General features: G+C 47.0%; 1 protein-coding gene across 3 annotated transcripts in view; it reads right to left on the bottom strand.

Moving 5' to 3' along the window:
• Positions 1-19,603, bottom strand: part of LOC147634584 (cinnamoyl-CoA reductase 1-like) — an 89,781-nt gene that overhangs the window by 52,733 nt on the left and 17,445 nt on the right. The window lies entirely within an intron of this gene.

The following is a 19,603-nucleotide window of genomic DNA, read 5'->3' as shown; positions in this document are numbered from 1 at the left end:
ATGATCCACCCTTATATTATATTCTCCAAGCACCAGCTAGCTCATCTTGTACAGCCCCCGTTATGAGTAGCCATGGTTGAGCTAAAAGGCTAGATGGTTTAGAGACAGCTTTGATTAAAGTTAGAACCATCTCTCTCAAAGAAAATATGAGGATGTACTTCTACCACATTAAGCCTGGATGCACGTCAGGTTTTTTGCAAGATAAGGGACTTGAAAGTGAACAGTGGCAAAACCAAGGTTTTGATTCTTGATATGAGCTATCAAAGACTGCAACAAGATGCCTATACCTTTGAGGATGACACTATGGAGACTCTAGAAAAGCAAAAGATTACATTTACTTTGGAGATGTTTTTTCAAAGCCAAATGATCCATGAAAGCTGCCGCAATTAGTTGGCATCAGTCATACTTTTTCCTTTCCAAGCAAAGATCCTTCTATTGATAAAAAAGGAAATGTGCGCATTGGTAAAATTCAACCCTCTCATGACGTAAAGAGTACAATGTAGCCCAAGGAAGGGGGGCTTCTCTGCATGCTTGGCTGCTCATGGAGGGAGGCTACTTCTTTTTTCTTTTTTTTCTTTTTGGGAGAGGAGGGGGGGGGTGGCACACTGGGGGCACCTAGTGCCAACCAACTGGTCATCCCTTCGTGTGAAGAAGAGACCAAGGATCCACATGCGTAGGAAGGCAGCATGTCACTCCTACATCTGCTATGTTCCCACTTTGTGAAATGCACAAAGCACATGTGTGATGTTACATCCTCGCAATGTATACCCACAATCGTTCTACATCCAGAGCACCAAACAAGCGCACATGCATACGGATAAAAACACACAGAAAAGAAGTATGCAAACTCACCTCCCAACCATAGGTTTGCTGCATTGAACCACCGCTCAGCTTGGGAGAGTAAGATGAGCGCAACACCATAGCATAAGGCCTTCTGATCTCAAGAGCACCTTGCAATCAGACCACCACCATGCTCGTCCCATACCATACATGATACCAACCTACAAAGATCCACAATCCAAGACCCACCTCAAGGGTTAGTCTGGATCCAGACCCACACAAGGTTGGCTCAAAACACTGAGTTATGAGCGCACTCCTTGCTTTTATGGAGCTTTGCGCTATTTTTATCCATGTTTTTTATGAGAAAATTAACTCTCTCAATGGCACATCGCTAACCCATGTTACACTCCCAACTAGGTCCGGAGCAGCTCGAGGGTCCACAAGATCCACTATATCAGTGTCCTCCACCTCGTGGGTCCAGATAAAACGAGTGATGGTTGGTTGGCGAGGGAGGGAGCGGGGTGGCTGGGGCCGAAGCTCTCTCAAGAAAGTGTCCATGTGTCTGCGGAGCTCAAGCAGGAAGAGGCCTAGGCGATGCTAGTCCTGGAAGTCAATGATTCTGGAGAGTCGACCAAATCCCTCACGAAACAGGCAGTGAAACCTCCCGCGAATCTCATTGTATACTAGCCAACGGCACCTCTGTGTGACATAATCGGCAAATCCTCTCCTCTCTGGGTCTCCGTATGAGCTTCCCGGCTCTGAAGATGTGCTCAGCTCTACCTATCTCCACTCTGAGGCGGTGGGACGCATATGAGAATGAAGGACCCAAGTACATGCTTTCATAGGCACCAAGGCCTTTATCTTTTGACCCTAAACAAGAGGGTGTTCACACCACAAAGGACACTAGACTCGATACTAACTCCGAAATATCCAACAAACCCCCCTTCGAAGTGATGGTGGAGTTGCATGTATTACCTTCAAGAGTCCCGCACACCAACACAAGCAAAAACACAAGACATGTTCCACGCTTCAGACCTAGAGGCCAACATGCATGACTCAGAGGCCAGTGAGCATGACACAAAAGGCTCAGAGTCTTAACAAGCATGGTCTTGGCGAAAGACTCACAGGTCAGGTCCTACCTCGGGTGATGAAGACAGCCTACATCGGCATACCAAAACAACCACCCACCCCCCCCCCAAACCAAAAGTAAGGGTAAAAAGGGTATGATGGAGACGAGCCTTTTATAGAAATAAGGCGTTACATAATCCAAAAGGATCCGAAAATAAATAACTCAGATTTTGGGGGACTACCCAGGCAGAGAACCCTTGACTCAAACATAATGGGAAATCAAAAGGTAGATAAAAGATAAGAAATCAAGAAGCTTTGAAATTTCCGCTTGAGCATATGTTGATAGTCCTTTTACATCATCGTTTCCAAGCAAAAGACACTTGGGGTCCAAGCATTGTTCTCGAGGCAATGGACACTTGAGTTTGGAGCTCAAGCGCGGATGTAGATGAAGCCAGTGAAGCAAATATTGATGAAGCACATGATACCAAAGCTGAAGAAATCAGTGCCGTGGAGTCATGCATCCCACGTGTGATGAAAAAGGGCTCAAAAGCTTATCTTCAATTAAAAACGCATGTGAAGATGATTTGAAGCTGCCTTCTCTTTCTTTTTTTCTGATGAAGCACGCTTTGCTGAAGGTGTGCCACGAAAGGGCTGGAGATCCAGCGTGGAGCACTGTGGCTAAGGTAGAAGACAAGCACAACAGACGGGTGATACCCCAGAAAACGCAGCAAGTAGATGAGCCTAGGCAAAGCGCCAAAGAGGCGGGTGGGGGACGGCAGTTGGCAGCCCAACAAGGACAGCAACGGTCCTGGGTGGACCAGCCAGCGGTGGCAAGGCACTCCGCAGTAGCACCGCCAGATGGGCAGGCGGAGACCAGTTGAGCAGGCAGAGGTGACGGCTTCCGGGTTTCGGGCAGCAGAGCATAACAGCGATGGGCTCTGGGGCGGCTGAGCTCGGCTGCGGGAGGCTCTAGGGCGACGGAGCTCGCACAATGATAAAAACGCAGGGGGAAGGAGCTGGCTGAGATTTTAGAGCCACCAAGATGAAAACACAGACGATGTTGATGATGGTTGTAGCATCAAAACACAAGGCTTCACATGTAGAAAACGTAGGATGATGATGGCAATGGCAATCTGAGCTCTAATACCATGTTGGCATCCACAAGACCACACATGGAGCTATGGAGGATGAAATACCATCATCATGGTGGAGTGTGTAAGAGAGAGAGAGAAATGAAATGAAATGAAATGTTATATTAACGTCTTCAAAAGGCCATAATGACCTATGAGACCAAAAAGTTACATCATGGTGGATCTGATACAATGTCTGGATAAAAAACCAGAAAATGAAAAATAAAGATGATACTACTGGCACCTAGAAAATGAAACTGGAACTGGAAGGTAAACAGAAACCCTTATAGGGTGTGAATATAGTGAGGGGGGGGGGGGGGGGGGGGGGGTGTTGGGGGGCTATGGAGGTGAGTGGAGTACAGTGAGGGGATACAATATCATGTGGGACGGAGGGGTACACTATGGAGGTGCCTCCATCTCATAATATGTGCCGCATCGGACGCTGGCGGATCTCCTCAATATCCTCTGTGGTCAGCACCCTAACTGGGTGTCCCGCATGTCTCGCAAGAATAATCCGAATCCGCCGCTCTGCAACCTCCGTCTATGCTGGGATGCCCTCCTCCGTAGTCGTGGGCGTCTGGACCACCCAAGCTCAATCGCACGATCAATCAGTGTACCGCTGGTGTGGGCGGTATCCATGTCCTACTGCTGCTGCTGTGGTCCATCTGGCGCAGTGATGGCTGGACTAAAGAAGTCTGTAATGTGTCTCTGAGTCTGGCTCTCTGTGCGCCTAAGCAGGCTATCTCTATATCTCCGCAGCTCAAGCAAGAACAATCCCAAACACCTCTGGTCCTGGTACCCCATGACTCTGGAAAGTGGTCTAAAACCCTCTCTGAATAAACAGTGGAAACGACCACGTATCTCATAGTATGCAATACAATGGCATATATAATGCAGCTCTGTCTCTGGCTCCCCATGGCATACTCGGCATATCCTGGCCTCAGCTCGTATACCTCTATATCGGCCAATCTCAATCTCAAGCTGATGTGAGGATGTGCGAATCTGACCAATAGCACATCGTACTGCATGAGACAAGTGTACATTCATGTAACTGGGTCTGATCACAAAACCATCTGCTGTGAGCTGAAGAAAATGCCCTCTGTGGAAAGCCATCTTCGTGCCCAGCTCCTCAGTCGGCTGTATCCATGTCCTCCTAATGTCCAGCTGAACTAAATCCTGACGGATGAGTCTGGTAATCTCTGTCCGTGTGAGAGTGAGAGAGGATGCCTCCAGAGAATACTGGAAGGGAGGCAATCTGTCCATGCTAAAACCATGTGCCTGGAACTAAGATGTCATCTGTCCATACCAACAAGCCGTGTCTCCCTGTAAAGCTAACTGTCGGGAGGACTCAAGGGCGAGGCGTGCATATCTGTCTCGAGGGAGATCCCACAAGCCATGTATGTAGGAGACTAATCTCGTAAGAGCCTCAATCACCAAAGGGACAGCCGCCAGCTCTGCTCGAATAATCTCATGAGGTACCACGGCCTTGGCTCTAATAATCCTAGCAATCATAGATACCAAAGGCCTCTCCATACCTCTCCACCCGCCTGCGCTGTGATGGCCCACTGAAGGTCCCCATATCTGCACTCCATAAAGCATAGCTGATGTCACTAGAGTGTCAAAAAGCCAAAGTTTCGTTCGAGGTTCTTGAAACTGAACCTACGAACACATCCACTCCAAACCACCCAGGGCTGCATGTGCTCTAGACAATCTAGTCTCTGCTGCTCTCCACATCGAAAACACTGGCCCACTGAATACTGCCCCAAGATATGTATATGCATCTGTATACTCCACAATCTCCTGCCCATATGTAAATGTGGGAGCTGATCGCCTAACCCACTGTGGCGTGGTGTTAAACACCATAACCTTGGTTTTGCCAAGGTTGACAGACAATCCACTATCATGTGCAAACTCATGTAAAGCATCCAGATGACGCTGCATACCCTCAGGGGAGTCAAAGATGAGAGAGAGAGAGAGAGAAGAAAGAAACATTATTTGTCGTGCCCCGTTAAGAGAGAGAGAGAGAGAGAGAGAGAGAGAGTATGTTCTTGTTGTGCAGAGAGCCGCCGTCACCTCTTCTCTCTGTCTGTTTTCTGTTCCTGTTGGGTGTCGTTTTCTTCCTGCTGGCTGTCGCCTTTTCTGGCGGCTTCTTCTACATCTGTTCTATTCCCACCTGCTGGCTGTCACCAGTCCTTGTTCATAGCCGCCTTTGCTTCTGCTCTGCCTCTAGGCTTGTGTGTGTGTGTGAGAGAGAGAGAGAGAGAGAGAGTTTGGCGTGTTTTACCAGGTCTCATGCGAGGTATCGGTGATGTCTTGGTGGTGCCTCGAATGACATCTAGAAACCGAAATCGTCTATGCATGTTGTGGGATACTGGGAGACCTAGGCCGACACATTTGCGTGTCAATATGGCTGGGCTGCAACCTTTAATGTATAAATTGAGGTGGGATACATTTGATGGCCACTGTTTCAAATGTGGTGAGATGGGCCACTTTGTCTCCGAATGTCCTAAGAAAGAACAAGTTGTTGCTACCAAGGATATCGTTGATGGGCAGTTGCCCGTGGAAGATGAGCATGACGCTCCTTTACATGATACCCAGCACATGGATGTACATGTGGATGTTCAGAATGAGGTTGAGCAGCCATGGGTGGAAGTACGTGGTAAAAAGACACGATTTGTGCCCCGCGGGGGGATTTCTCAGATGCTGTTTGGCGGGGGCCTTTGCATACTCATCAGGGGCCCTTACATACATATGCTCGTCGCCCTTTGGGTTCAGGTGCCCAGACCAAGATTGAGAGGCCGGGAGGCCAACTTTCTCAGGGTACAGGGGCTCTTGGGGTGGATAGAGTAGAACGCTATCCTATTAGAAGTCGCCTAACAAAAGAAGCACAACAACAATTGCCTCTCGTGTTTGGTTCGAAGGGTGAGGTCATCTTGCCACGGGATGGTCATTACCCTTCGGCACGTGCTCGAGAACTCCAAGGGCAGTCTGTGATCACAAATACCATGTCTAAAAATGCAATGCTTCAAAAGATTCGTGATTTGGCAGATTGTCTTGGGCCTAGTACACGGCCTTGTTGATTCCTTTTCTGGGAAGGCTTATGAAAATTGTACAATGGAATGTAAAGGGTATTTCTTCGCGCCAAAAGCAGTTCAGGCTTTGGCGTACAACTTTTTGTCATGGTTGGGATGTTTTGTGTGCAGTTGAACATAAGCAGCATAAGTTGGCTGGCAAAGCCTATGTATATAAGGGATTTCATGTTTTCTACAGCGGACATCCTGCTTCGCAATCAGGTGTTATGTTTGCTGTTTCAGCCTTCTCTTGTGATTCAAGATGTTCATGGAAGATTTCTAGTGATACAGATTGTTTGGGATGATACGCCTTTATGGTTGTTAGGGGTGTATGCTCCAAATAATGCTCCTGCACGCCATTTGCTGTGGAATGACTTGTGTGCTCTTTCAATCTCTCATCCTGGCTTTGTTAAGGCTAAATCCTCATTTCAAGGAAAAGAGAGGGCTGTCCAAAACTTGCAAAATAATGGACAGCCACCTAAAAAGAACCAAAACCAAGATAAAAATGGTCCAAAGACTGAAAATAACACTACCAAGAAGCGTCCCTTCAAAGTGAGAGACTATGGTCTCACTCCGGAGCAGAAAAAGCAATATATGAGCGAGGGGAAATGCTTTACTTGTGGTAGCACCAAGCATATTGCAAAGGCATGCCCAAACAAGAAGAAGCATGATAATGCAAATGCATGAAAGCCTAATGTGCATATGGTTCCGAATGTGCAGGGCAACACTTCACATGATAGCAAAGACAAGGTTGTATGTAAAGCTTGGGGACAGCTTAAGGATCAGCCCGCTTTGTTCATGTTTGATGATTGTGCAACTGAGAACTTCATATCTACGAAAATGGTAGTTGCTTTGGGTATTGAAGTGGAGGACATGGGTCCTCAAATTGAAGCAGGGGCTGCCTTTGTTGGTAGAGAAGTGCAAGTCATGCCTATTATTGGCAAGTTGCGCATACACATTCAAGGATATGTGGATCATGAGGATTTTCTTGTGGCGCCTTTGAATGGCTGTGATGTATTGCTTGGAAAGCCTTGGCATACACGTATTGATCCCTGCAAGGCTTATAAGACCAACGGGATCACCTTCATGCATAAAGGTCGAGAGCATGTAATTGATGCTCGTGAAGAGGGTGATACCATTCCCCTTGTATCTCATATACAAATTAAGAAAGTAATGAAAAAGAGAGTTTTTGCGTACTTGATTTTTGTACGAGATCATGTTGAGGAAAATAATGTACATGTAAACACTCTTAGTAATGATAGGCTGAAATTCTTGCAAGAGTACAATGATTGTTTTGCTGATGATTTACCAAATGAGTTGCCACCCGTACGACCAGAAGATCATCGCATTGATTTTGTGCCGGGTAGCTCACCACCTAATAGGCCAGCCTATCGTATAAGCGCATCCCAAAAAGAGGAGATCATGTGGAACCGGCCTTCAGAAATCTGACGGGCGATGAAACAAACACTCGCACATAAAACACTTCAACGCCATTGAGGACCTAGAAAAGGAAAACAAACAAGGGGAGCTAGAGTGCTCCTGCAAATAGTACACGGACACCGATTGGCCCCAAAACGCAGTGGCATCCCTTGCGGTATTTCTTTAATTGATTATAAGAGCTTTGATTACAATAAGGGTGGGAACTCAACCGTCATAGTAGAACTCCTGAAACCTGCAAATACCCTGCATCATGGCTTCATATCCACTCGGCATCCACAAACAAGTCCAGCCATTGTTCACCTCAAAAGACTCTCACACATTGAGTCCTGCATACAGAAGTCTTCTTCCATGATCAGGACTGCCACAACCATCCATAGCCTCTCACCCTATGAACAGCATCACACCCAGACACATCCAGTGCTTCTGCATCACAACACAGACTCCCAAACTGTCTCTCAAAAGAGAACTCGTATCACAGCACAGCATACCATACAGTCGACACACCTGTACCAACCCTCTCTACCTTCCAAGGGTACTATCCATCTCTGTCATGGATTCCCTGTCCCCTGCCCAATCAGTAGCAAGGCTGTACCAAACATGTGTCCATTCCTGCACCTTCTGCCTGCATGTGACCTATCTCCTGGAGAAACCCAAAAACATGTTTCCTTGAGAAACCTACGACCTGTTTCCACATGAAACCCTTAGGCCTGTTTCCCTTTGAAACTTCTGTCATGTTTCCATACAGAACCATTCATGGCACCATTCAACAACAGTGCCAACAACGGCATACATCTAGTTACCTGTTCCCTCATGAAACATCTGGAAACATAGAGATGCCCATAACTGTAGGTCCCTCTGTTCCTTTCTAGCAGGAAGAAAACAATCTGCTCCATGAGCATGCAGCCATGCGAGCTTGCTTCACTCCCATGCCAAGAAACACATTCAAGTGACCTGTACTTGCAGCCGGAAACCCAAAAGAGGCCATGAAATCAGCCCCATGTCTCCTTCCAAGAGAGAGAAAAGCCCATGCGACTGTCTTGTCTCCTGCTCAATCATTTCTTGCAATCAAGCCCATGCGACTGTGCCAAAGAGAGAGAGAGAGAACCCAAAAACGTGTTGTTCAGCCTCTTGTACCTCCTGCAACCAGTCCACGTGCAGCCAATCGAGAGACAGAGAGAGAGAAACAATAATCGGCTGTCTCTGTCCAGCAACTTCTCTCCTCACTGTTTCTCCTGCAATTTGCCACCCTCCACAAGAGAGAGAACAATCCTGTCGGCCAGCCACGTGTAGTCCAAAGCTGTACTTCTCTGCAGCCCACCCAGCCGCCTAGAGAGAGAAGGAAAACATGCAGCTGTAGCCGGCCAGTTACTAGGAGGAAAAACGTCTGCTGTGCAGCCCCTGTGCACTGCCTGCCCAACCAACGCACAGTCCAGCCTGCTCTCTGTCCATCCTTCATACAGTCCAGCCCACCTATAAACAGGACAGAGAGAGTGAGAGTAAGAACTGCTGCAGCCGATCTGTCTGTATATGTCTTCAGCCGACCAGCCTTTTCAAAAGTGTGAGAGCTCCAAAAGCACCCCCCCCACCCCCCCCCCCCCCCCCCGCCTGTAACTCCAATCCAAAGAAAAGAGACCTTCAAAAATAACGTGGAGGCTCCCCAAAAGGGCCACGACTCCTAAAAAGGGTTCTCTCAATTTTAAAGGTTTTAAACCTTTGTCCCCTTGTCCCCTCCACACATGGGGTTGTCCACACATGGGTTACTTTTTTTTTTAACTCCCATCTGATGCCATTCACACTGTCCACCATGTCCCCGTGCACACTTGCATACTGTCCAGAGAAAAACACAGGGTCGTGACATACCCCCCTCTTGAAAAATAGCAAGCCTCCTCGATTGCACTCAATGGCACAATAAGGCATCTTATGAGCAAAGACTCCCCATATGACAAAAGCAATGGCCCTCAAGTGCATCTGGGTGATGAAAAAAAATCATCCTGCACAACAAGGTCACACCGTCACGTCAAAGGGACAAACAACTCTTGCTTGTTCCTGCAGAACCTGCAGCAAAAGTCTAAAACCAAGTGGAAACACGTTAACTGTGTTAGCCAAAAACAAAACCATGCATCATTCTACATATGACACACATATGCATGACACATATGCATTCACAAACAATATGCTCTTCAATATGCTCTACCTACTCTAAAGTAACAGTCTAAGGGCTGCTCGCAAGCCTTACACCCATGGGCATCCCGCAGGACCCACGACTGATGGTACAACATGAGCATATGAAAGCACTCAATGAATCCAAACAATACATTCACTAAGTACTTCCCGCATATGTCTCATGGCCATCCCGCAGGAGTCACACCCAGTGGTGCATCCATGAACATAGTAAAGCACTTGAAGTATCATACCAATATACATGCAGCACACGACACAATCCAGAGTATTACCCAATGTATTCTCAATGGTACCAAGATCCAATGGCACCAGAATACAATAATACCTCAAAAAGTGTATGCATACATGCACAAATAGAGTTCGATCCATATATCGATGAACCAAACCAACTCTAGGACTGCTCGCAAGACTTATGCCCTCCACAGAGTTATCCATAGTTGCAGTTATAGTTCAAGGTGCGCGCGACTATGAACCATACCCAACTTTACCATCTCATGTGACTAGTACACAATATCATAGAAGTCCCATAAGCAGATGTACTGCCAGCCTCAGTACCTTCGGGTGAATACAAAGATGTCACCAAGCGACTCCTAGATGACAACTGAGCCTGTCTGTAACAAGGGAGCGGAGGTGCTACCCCCCTCTTGAGCATCAGGCAATGCTCCAGACCTATGCTCTGCTGAACCTGAATGAGCCGTAACGAGAGTCGACTCCAACTCAAAGGCATCAAGATAAAGCTGCAAATCCTGAGGTGAATCTGCTAAGTCACCCTCCTCCATCCACTTCGCATCCATCAGTGAACAGCTCTTGAACTTCACAGGATAGCGACGGGAAACTTTACCCTGCACCTTTCTTTCCTTATGTGCCAGTATCTGCTCGGGAATAAGAACCTCGTCAAGTTCCTCCACTTCCGTCTGAGCCTCATCTGATACATCCTCAGGCACCCAAAACTTGCTTGCACTCCACCCAAGTGGTAAGCACAAGTCCTCGATGAAGCATAGTAGATCACCACTGCTAAACATAGAAAGAAACTGTCTTCCGAACCCATGAAGCCTCTATGAAGATACGACCGGTGACAAACTGTCGAAAGCCAGAGCCTTCAACCCATGTTTTGCACCATAACACTTCAACTGCTTCTTGTTCTTGGCCGACTACTTCTTGTCCTTGGTGTCTTTTCTCCTGAGCTTCATCCTCAGCTTTTGCTCTTCACCTCATATAGGCAAAGACACACAATCCTGCACTGCCTCCTGCACTTCCTCTTCACTTTCCACATGTTGAAGCTTTTGATGTGACTTTCATGAGACAACCACGAGCTCACCCCATTGGGAAAGTTGGCGATCGTCCTGACCAGAAGAAAACCGGGCTCGCCTACTTGAGAAAGTCGACGATGTCCCGGCAAACGGAACCTTGGAACTGGCCTTCAAAAATCCGACGGGCGATGAAACAAACACTCGCACATAAAACACTTCAACGCCATTTAGGACCTAGAAAAGGAAAACAAACAGGGGGAGCTAGAGTGCTCCTGCAAACAGTACACAGACACCGATTGGCCCCAAAACGCAGTGGCGCCCCTTGCGGTATTTCTTTAATTGATTATAAGAGCTTTGATTACAATAAGGCTGGGAACTCAGCCGTCATAGTAGAACTCCTAAAGCCTGCAAATACCCTACATCATGGCTTCATATCCACTCGGCATCCACAAACAAGTCCAGCCATTGTTCACCTCAAAAGACTCACACATTGAGTCCTGCATACAGAAGTCTTCTCCCATGATCAGGACTGCCACAACCATCCATAGCCTCTCACCCTATGAACAGCATCACACCCTGACACATCCAGTGCTTTTGCATCACAACACAGACTCCCAAACTGTCTCTCAAAAGAGAACTCGTATCACAGCACAGCATACCATACAGTCGACACACCTGTACCAACCCTCTCTACCTTCCAAGGGTACTATCCATCTCTATCATGGATTCCCTGTCCCCTGCCCAATCAGTAGCAAGGCTGTACCAAACATGTGTCCATTCCTGCACCTTCTGCCTACATGTGACCTATCTCCTGGAGAAACCCAAAAACATGTTTCCTTGAGAAACCTACGACCTGTTTCCACATGAAACCCTTAGGCCTGTTTCCCTTTGAAACTTCTGTCATGTTTCCATACAGAACCATTCATGGCACCATTCAACAACAGTGCCAACAACGGCATACATCTAGTTACCTGTTCCCTCATGAAACATCTGGAAACATAGAGATGCCCATAACTGTAGGTCCCTCTGTTCCTTTCTAACAGGAAGAAAACAATCTGCTCCATGAGCATGCAGCCATGCGAGCTTGCTTCACTCCCATGCCAAGAAACACATTCAAGTGACCTATACTTGCAACCGGAAACCCAAAACAGGCCATCAAATCAGCCCCATGTCTCCTTCCAAGAGAGAGAGAAAAGCCCATGCGACTGTCTTGTCTCCTGCTCAATCATGCGTTTCTGCCCTCTTGCAATCAAGCCCACGCGACTGTGGAGAGAACCCAAAAACATGTTGTTCAGCCTCTTGTACCTCCTGCAACAAGTCCACGTGAAGCCAATCGAGAGACAGAGAGAGAGAAACAATAATCGTCTGTCTCTGTCCAGCAACTTCTCTCCTCACAATTTCTCCTGCAACTTGCCACCCTCCACAAGAGAGAACAATCCTGTCGGCCAGCAGTCCTGGCCACGTGTAGTCCAAAGCTGTACTTCTCTGCAGCCCACCCAACCGCCTAGAGAGAGAAGGAAAACGTGCAGCTGTAGCCGGCCAGTTACTAGGAGGAAAAACGTCTGCTGTGCAGCCCCTGTGCACTGCCTACCCAACCAACGCACAGTCCAACCTGCTCTTTGTCCAGCCTTCATACAGTCCAGCCCACCTATAAACAGGAGAGAGAGAGTGAGAGTAAGAACTGCTGCAGCCGATCTGTCTGTATATGTCTTCAGCCGACCAGCCTTTTCAAAAGCGTGAGAGCTCCAAAAGCACCCCCCCCCCCCCCCCCCCCCGCCTGTAACTCCAATCGACCTTTTTTTTTTCCAAAGAAAAGAGACCTCCAAAAATAACGTAGGGCCACGACTCCTAAAAAGGGTTCTCTCAATTTTAAAGGTTTTAAACCTTTGTCCCCTTGTCCCCTCCACACATGGGGTTGTCCACACATGGGTTGCTTTTTTTTTTTAACTCCAATCTGATGCCATTCACACTGTCCACCATGTCCCCGTGCACACCTGCATACTGTCCAGAGAAAAACACAAGGGAGACTCACAGCGCGGACTGGCACTGTTTCATGTGCAGGACAGTGCACACCTTACCTTGGACTCATGTGCAGGACAATGCACACCTAACCTCGGACGACTAAGATGGATCCCTGGCTGACTCGTCCCGGACTGGGCTCACATGGGACCAGTTCACCATCCCAGGTCCTGCACCTTCTGTACAGAAATGTCTACGTGGCATCCAAGTGCGGGATGCACGTGACAACCCCTTCTGCTTAACTTGACGGAAGCTGCATAGCCTCCAAATAATCCGTCAATAACACCGGATAGTCTTCGAAAAACTCTTTGTCGAGCCATACCGCTTCATGAGTTCCTCGGTCCTAAAACTTCGTGAGGAACTATCGTAGTTGTCGGCCTGAGCCATGCTTGAAACGGTGCAGAAGGATCTGTTCTGGAACCATAATTTCTGCTTCATCCACAATGTCTGGTTCCGCTTTGTCTTTGATATCTGAAGGGGGTGGACCTACATATGGCTTTAACCAACTGACATGAAGTACATCCTGCATAGTCCAACTCGGAGGTAGCTTTAACTGCATAGACACCTCATTAATCTTTTTCCGGATGGGAAAAGGTCCGAAGCTCCTGAAAGACAACTTTGGGCATCGCTTGCCCACCTGCTTCAATCTTTGCTTCATTATCCGAAGATAAACCCAATCTCCTTCCGAAAACTTCATATCCCTTCGGTCTTTATTGGCCTGTCGAGTGTAGGCCTCTTGCGCTTTAGCCAATCTGTCTTTTACTGACTCTAAGATCTCCTGATAAGACTCCGTCACTCTGTTCGCCTCCAGTACTAAAGACGAAGTCCTGGTTAACAACGACTGGAAAGGTGAAACCGGCCTCTGATAGAAAACCAGAGTGCGGTAGGAGCAATCACCCGTCCACTTGTAGTCTAGATGAGAAACAAAATACAGATTGGAGCTAGAGTGCCCAAATCTGAAAACACAGCGACACCTTTTGGCCCCAAAGCTTGGCGCCCCTTGCGGTATTTCTTTATTCAATTAAAAATAATATGTATGGCTGAGTACAACACAAAGACCAGCCAAGAGTTTACACCTGTAAGTCCAATCTGACGGCCCACAAATCCTTCTCAGCACAGAGGATCTATGCACACAGATCTGTGTCCTCAAGCAACACACTGTGCCTCCCTCTGATCAGCCAAGATCACAAAGCAGGCCAGCCATGGGCATACATCTGGCATAACTCAAGTGCATGATACATCTTCTCAGCTCAAACATACATGTGCTGTCCAATCTCTGTCTTAATCCCTTGTCAATCTGCCATACCCCTCCTCTCACAAGGGGCCAGATAACACATATCTGCAACAGACATCAAGCAGTAGAAAGAGAGATAGATGAACAGAAACAGAGCTTACCAAGTTCAGCTCGTGAAACAACACTGGAGGAAGCAACAGCACCAATCTGTGCTTGCAGGCACTTGAATCCACAACCCTGCTTCACACGTGTGCTTGTACTTGCCTGTATCCTCCTCCTGATGTCCACTCTTATGCTGTCCTTGAAAAATACAGATCTGAAAATCAGCACAGTACCCGTCTGTACCGCCTCGGGATACGTGCCAAGAGTTGTACTTGCACAAACAGCCGGCTGTCCACTCTTGTACCTGCCTGAATCAGAGTAAACAGTCTGTCCAGCACCTGTTTGCACCACCTGCAGCAGCCTGCAGCAACTGTACTTGCTGTACCTGGCTGTCCGTACACTGTACGGCAGCCGTACAGTGTTGTACTGGCTGTTGTACCTGCTGGTACAGTCTGTCCAGACCCTGTGCGCAGAGAATCCAGCAGAGAGAAGAAGACCCGCCGCCTGTACCAGAGAGAGAAAGAGAGTGCTTACACAGATCTGGCCGTACAGTGCTGTACGGCTGATCTACACTCAGAAAATCAGCAGCAGTACACAGCAAAACAGCAGCCGCCTCCCTTCTCCTGTGCTTTTCCACGTTAGAATACATGCGCATGAAGGAACTCCCACTTTTGCTACACGATTCCCCAAAAAGGGAAGAGAGAGAGAGACGAGAGAGAAACACTCCTCCCCAAATTAATCCCTAGGGCCCCAAACTTTAATAAGTTCCTAGGGCCACTAAGGCCTAGGGGCAAACTTCAATAAACATTAAAACCTAATGTTTCTAGTTCCCCCCTTCACACCTAGGGATGTCCACACATCTTAAACTCTGTCCGGGCACTCCCCATGTGAATCATAAAATATTCTGACTTTGCAACCACCATGCCCACACTTGTCCTGCTCCATTTTCACAGGGCCATGAGATACCCCCCTCTTGAAAAATGGCAAGCGTCCTCGATTGCATTCTGGTGATGCATCAAAATATCCAAAGTGAAATATACAATATGGCAAGATCAGCGTCCCAATCTCTCTGAGCCATATACATGTATCAACATTCACTGCAAACCAATGGCATAGTAATAGTCCAAGTTGTATACCACTGTGAACCATACATATCCACAACAATCTCCATGTGACTAGTACACATATATCATAGAAGTCCCATAAACAGATGTACTGTCAGCCTCAGTACCTTCGGGTGAGATAAAATCTGCACCAAGCGACCTCTAGATGTCATCTGAGCCTGTCTGTATCGAGGGAGTGGAGGTGCTACCCCCCTCTTGAGCATCAGGTAATGCTCCAGACCCATGCTCTGCTGAACCTGAATGAGCCACAATAAGAGTCGGCTCTAACTCAAAGGCATCGAGATAAAGCTGCAAAACCTGAGGTGAATCTGTTAAGTCACCTTCCTCCATCCACTTCGCATCCATCGGTGAATAGTTCTTGAACTTCACAAGATAGCGACGGGAAACTTTACCTCGTACCTTCCTTTCTTTATGTGCCAGTATCTGCTCTGGAATCAGAACCTCATCAAGTTCCTCAACTTCCGGCTGAGCCTCATCTGATACATCCTCAGGCACATCCCCACGGAAAGGTCTAAGAAGACTCACGTGAAAAGCATTGTGAATCCTCCAGTGATCTGGTAACTTCAATCGATAGGTTACCTCACCAATCTTTTCCAAAACCTGAAAAGGCCCATAATATCGCATGCTCAACTTAGGGAATAAGCGCTCTTTACCCTTCATCTTCTTGAGTCTAGCCTTTTCAAAGCGCAAAAGAACCCAATCACCCAATGCAAACTGTAAATCACGTCTGTGACGGTCTGCGGCTTTCTTTTGCTTCTGCTGAGTTTTCTGGAGGGCCAACTTAACTCTCCGATAAGCTTCATCCAAGCTCTCCACATACTGATCAGCCTCAAAGATCTTATCCTTTGTATGCAAAATGGGTGGTACCTTCTTCCCTCCTTCTACAATCTCAAAAGGCGCCTTGCCTGTCGAGCTATGTACAGTGTTGTTATATGCAAACTCCACCAAAGGAAGATACTTTTCCCATTGTTGCTTATGCTCTGACACATAACATTTGAGAAGATCCAACACTGTAGAGTTAGCCTCTTCTGACTGACCATCTGTCTGTGGATGAAATGACGATGAAAACTTGAGAGTTGTACCCATGTTGTCAAATAACCCTCTCCAAAACAAACTCGTCATCCGTGGATCACGGTCACTAATGATAGACGTAGGCAAGCCATGATACTTGAAGATGTTCGCCATGAACAACTTCACCATATGATCCACTTTAATTGTCTTCCTCACGGGAATGAAATGAGCCTGCTTACTGAACCTGCATATGATAGTCCAGATGCCATCATTTCCCGTTTGTGTCCGTGGAAGATCAAATACAAAATCCATAGCAATGCTCTCCCAAGGTCTATCCGGAATAGGTAAAGGCTGTAATAACCGTGGTGTCTTCTGATGGTCAAACTTTACCTTCTGACATACGATGCATTGCCTCACAAAGGCATCAACATCTCTTCTCAAGGTTGGCCAATAAAAGAAAGTCTCCACTGCTTTTACCGTGGCGTCAATACCTCTATGACCTGCATACGGTGGAGCATGACTTTCAATCATAACCTTGAGTCGCAATGGCCTGGTAACACACAGTCTGCCATGCATCAATAAAAACCCATCTCTGAGAGTGTAATGCTCATGCCGCTGACCCTCAGACATCTGATCATACAACCTTTCAAAATCCTCATCATGGGCATACTGCTCTTTCATTTCATCAAGCTCATGATGATAAGCAAGTGAAACTGCAGAGACCTGTGGCTTGCATGACAAAGCATCTGCCACTACATTCTTTTTGCCTTCCACATGCACAATCTGGAAGTGAAACATTGACAAAAAGTTTGCCCAACGCATATGCTTCTCTGAAAGCTTAGTCTGCGTGAGGAAATATCGCAAGGTCTGATGATCTGTCTGCACAGTGAAATCAGCCCCAAGCAAGTAGTGTTTCCATGTAGAAAGAGCGTGAATTACAGCCAACATCTCTTTCTCATACACCTGTAAATGCTTCTCGGCATCTTGCAAAACTCTACTCTCATAGGCTATCACATGTCCCTCTTGCATGAGAACTGCACCAATGCTACTTCCACATGCATCACACTGGACAACAAAAGCCTTTCGGAGGTCCGGTAATACCAATACTGGGTCCGAAGTAAGCTTTTCTTTGAGCTTTTTGAATGCTGTAATTTCCCGATCAGCCCATCTAAACGGAGTTGCTTTCTTCGTCAAAGCATGAAGAGGCGAAGCAATTTCAGCAAAGTGCCGTATGTAACGCCTGTAATAGGAACACAATCCTAGAAAGCTGCGTACATCATGCACGGTCCTCAAAGCTGGCCAATTAAGTATTGCTTCAACCTTGGCTGGATCCATACGGACTCCATGACCAGACACAATATGCCCCAAGAAATGTATCTCCTGCAAGAAAAACTCACTCTTCTTGCCATTAACCACCAACCTATGGTTTCTGAGTTCTGCAAACACAATGGCCAAATGCCTTCTATGCTCTTCCTCAGTTCGTGAATGCACAATCATATCATCAAAGAATGTGCCCACAAACTCTCTATGAGGCCTGAAAATCCTGTCCATCATTCTGTTAAATGTGGCAGGCGCATTTGTCAAACCAAAGGGCATAACCAAGAACTCATATAACCCAAACGTGGTTCGGAATGCTGTCTTATGCACATCCTCGGGTCTAATGCGTATCTGATGATACCCGCTTTTCAAGTCAATACGACTTAAAACTGTGGAGCCCTGTAAGCGGTCCAGGATGTCATCGATCCTCGGTATGGGGAATCGATTCTTGATGGTATTCTTATTCAGCGCCCTGTAATCAATACACATGCGCCAAGAACCATCCTTCTTCTACACTAAGAGCACAGGTGAGCAAAAGGGTGATGAGCTAGGCTGTATCAACCCCTTATTCAATAGCTCCTGCACCTGACTCATAATCTCTTCCTGTTGGGCTGCACTAACACGATACGGCGGTCTATTCAGTGGAGTACTACCAGGAATCAGATCTATGGCATGATCTTCTGGCCTCTCAGGAGGTAATTCTCCTGGCAATGACTCGGAAAAACAGTCTTGAAACTCACTTAAGAAATCAGCCCTGTCCTTATCTAACATTGACAAATTAGACTTAGACTCATCATCCTGTGCATCCTTTACATAAATCAAGTACGCGGAAAGATGCTTTTTCATTACTGATGAAATCGCCGAAGCGGATACAATAGGAACAGATTCCCCTTTGAGTTTTACATCCAATACATGCTCTTTCCCTCTATGAGTCAGAGTAATTTTCCTATTGTAAGTATCCACCACCGCATGTACTCTGTGGCACCATGGCATCCCCAACAAAACATCACAGCCATCCAAAGGCATGATGAAGAACTCCTCGCTGTCCACATAACCCTGCAAATGAAGCCGAAGCTTCCCAATGATAGGAGTAACGGGTTCTGCATACCATGGACAAGCCATATTTGCCTCATGTAACGGCCCCATCTCCTCTGCGCGAATCCCCAATCGGCCAGCCAAATCTGGTGAAATGAAGTTGGCTCTAGCACCTGTGTCAAAGAAGATCAAAGCATTCTGATCTCTCACTTTGCCCCATGCCCTGCACAACTCTGTAGCTTCACCACCTAGCTGCTCCCCCACAAGATCAGGAACTAAGCCTGCAGAAGGCTTTGGTTTCTTTGGCTTGGGCTCTCCTTTATTGTCAGGGTCCTTTTTGGACGTTCTTTTGGGACAATTGAATGACATATGCCCCTCTTCAGTACAGTAAAAACACTTTTGAGCATCTCTCAAAGCCTGTCTTTCCTCAGAAGTCCTTTTGGGCATTGGCAACTTCTTATACTTTGTCTCTGTAGACCCTTTAGCATCACGAGAAGCGTGCCCAAATTTTTCAGCTTTCTTGTCCAATTTCTTACTGCCTTTAAATCCAGATGAACCACCTGTGAGTAACGCATTAGCTGTCATAGCATTTTCAATCATCTGTGACATGTTCGTTACTCTTGTCTTTATACAGTAATCTCGTACCTCCTTGGGCAGCCCACAACAATATTTCTCAACCTGCTCAGATAATGGCACAGCACGATAAGAAGTCACTGGGAGTAGAGCTTCCCAAAACTTCTTATTATAATCCTCCAAACTATCACACTTTGAAGCATCCAGCTTGTGCCATGCGGTCATAACATCCACCTCAAATGTAGATGTGAGCCATACGGAAGAGAAA

This window comes from Cibotium barometz, chromosome 10 (genome assembly GCF_041138505.1).
Source record: "Cibotium barometz isolate CiBa-2024 chromosome 10, ASM4113850v1, whole genome shotgun sequence".
NCBI classification, from domain to species: domain Eukaryota; kingdom Viridiplantae; phylum Streptophyta; class Polypodiopsida; order Cyatheales; family Cibotiaceae; genus Cibotium; species Cibotium barometz.
Note: the sequence above shows the minus strand (reverse complement) of the source record. Positions and strands in the feature narration are given on the sequence as shown.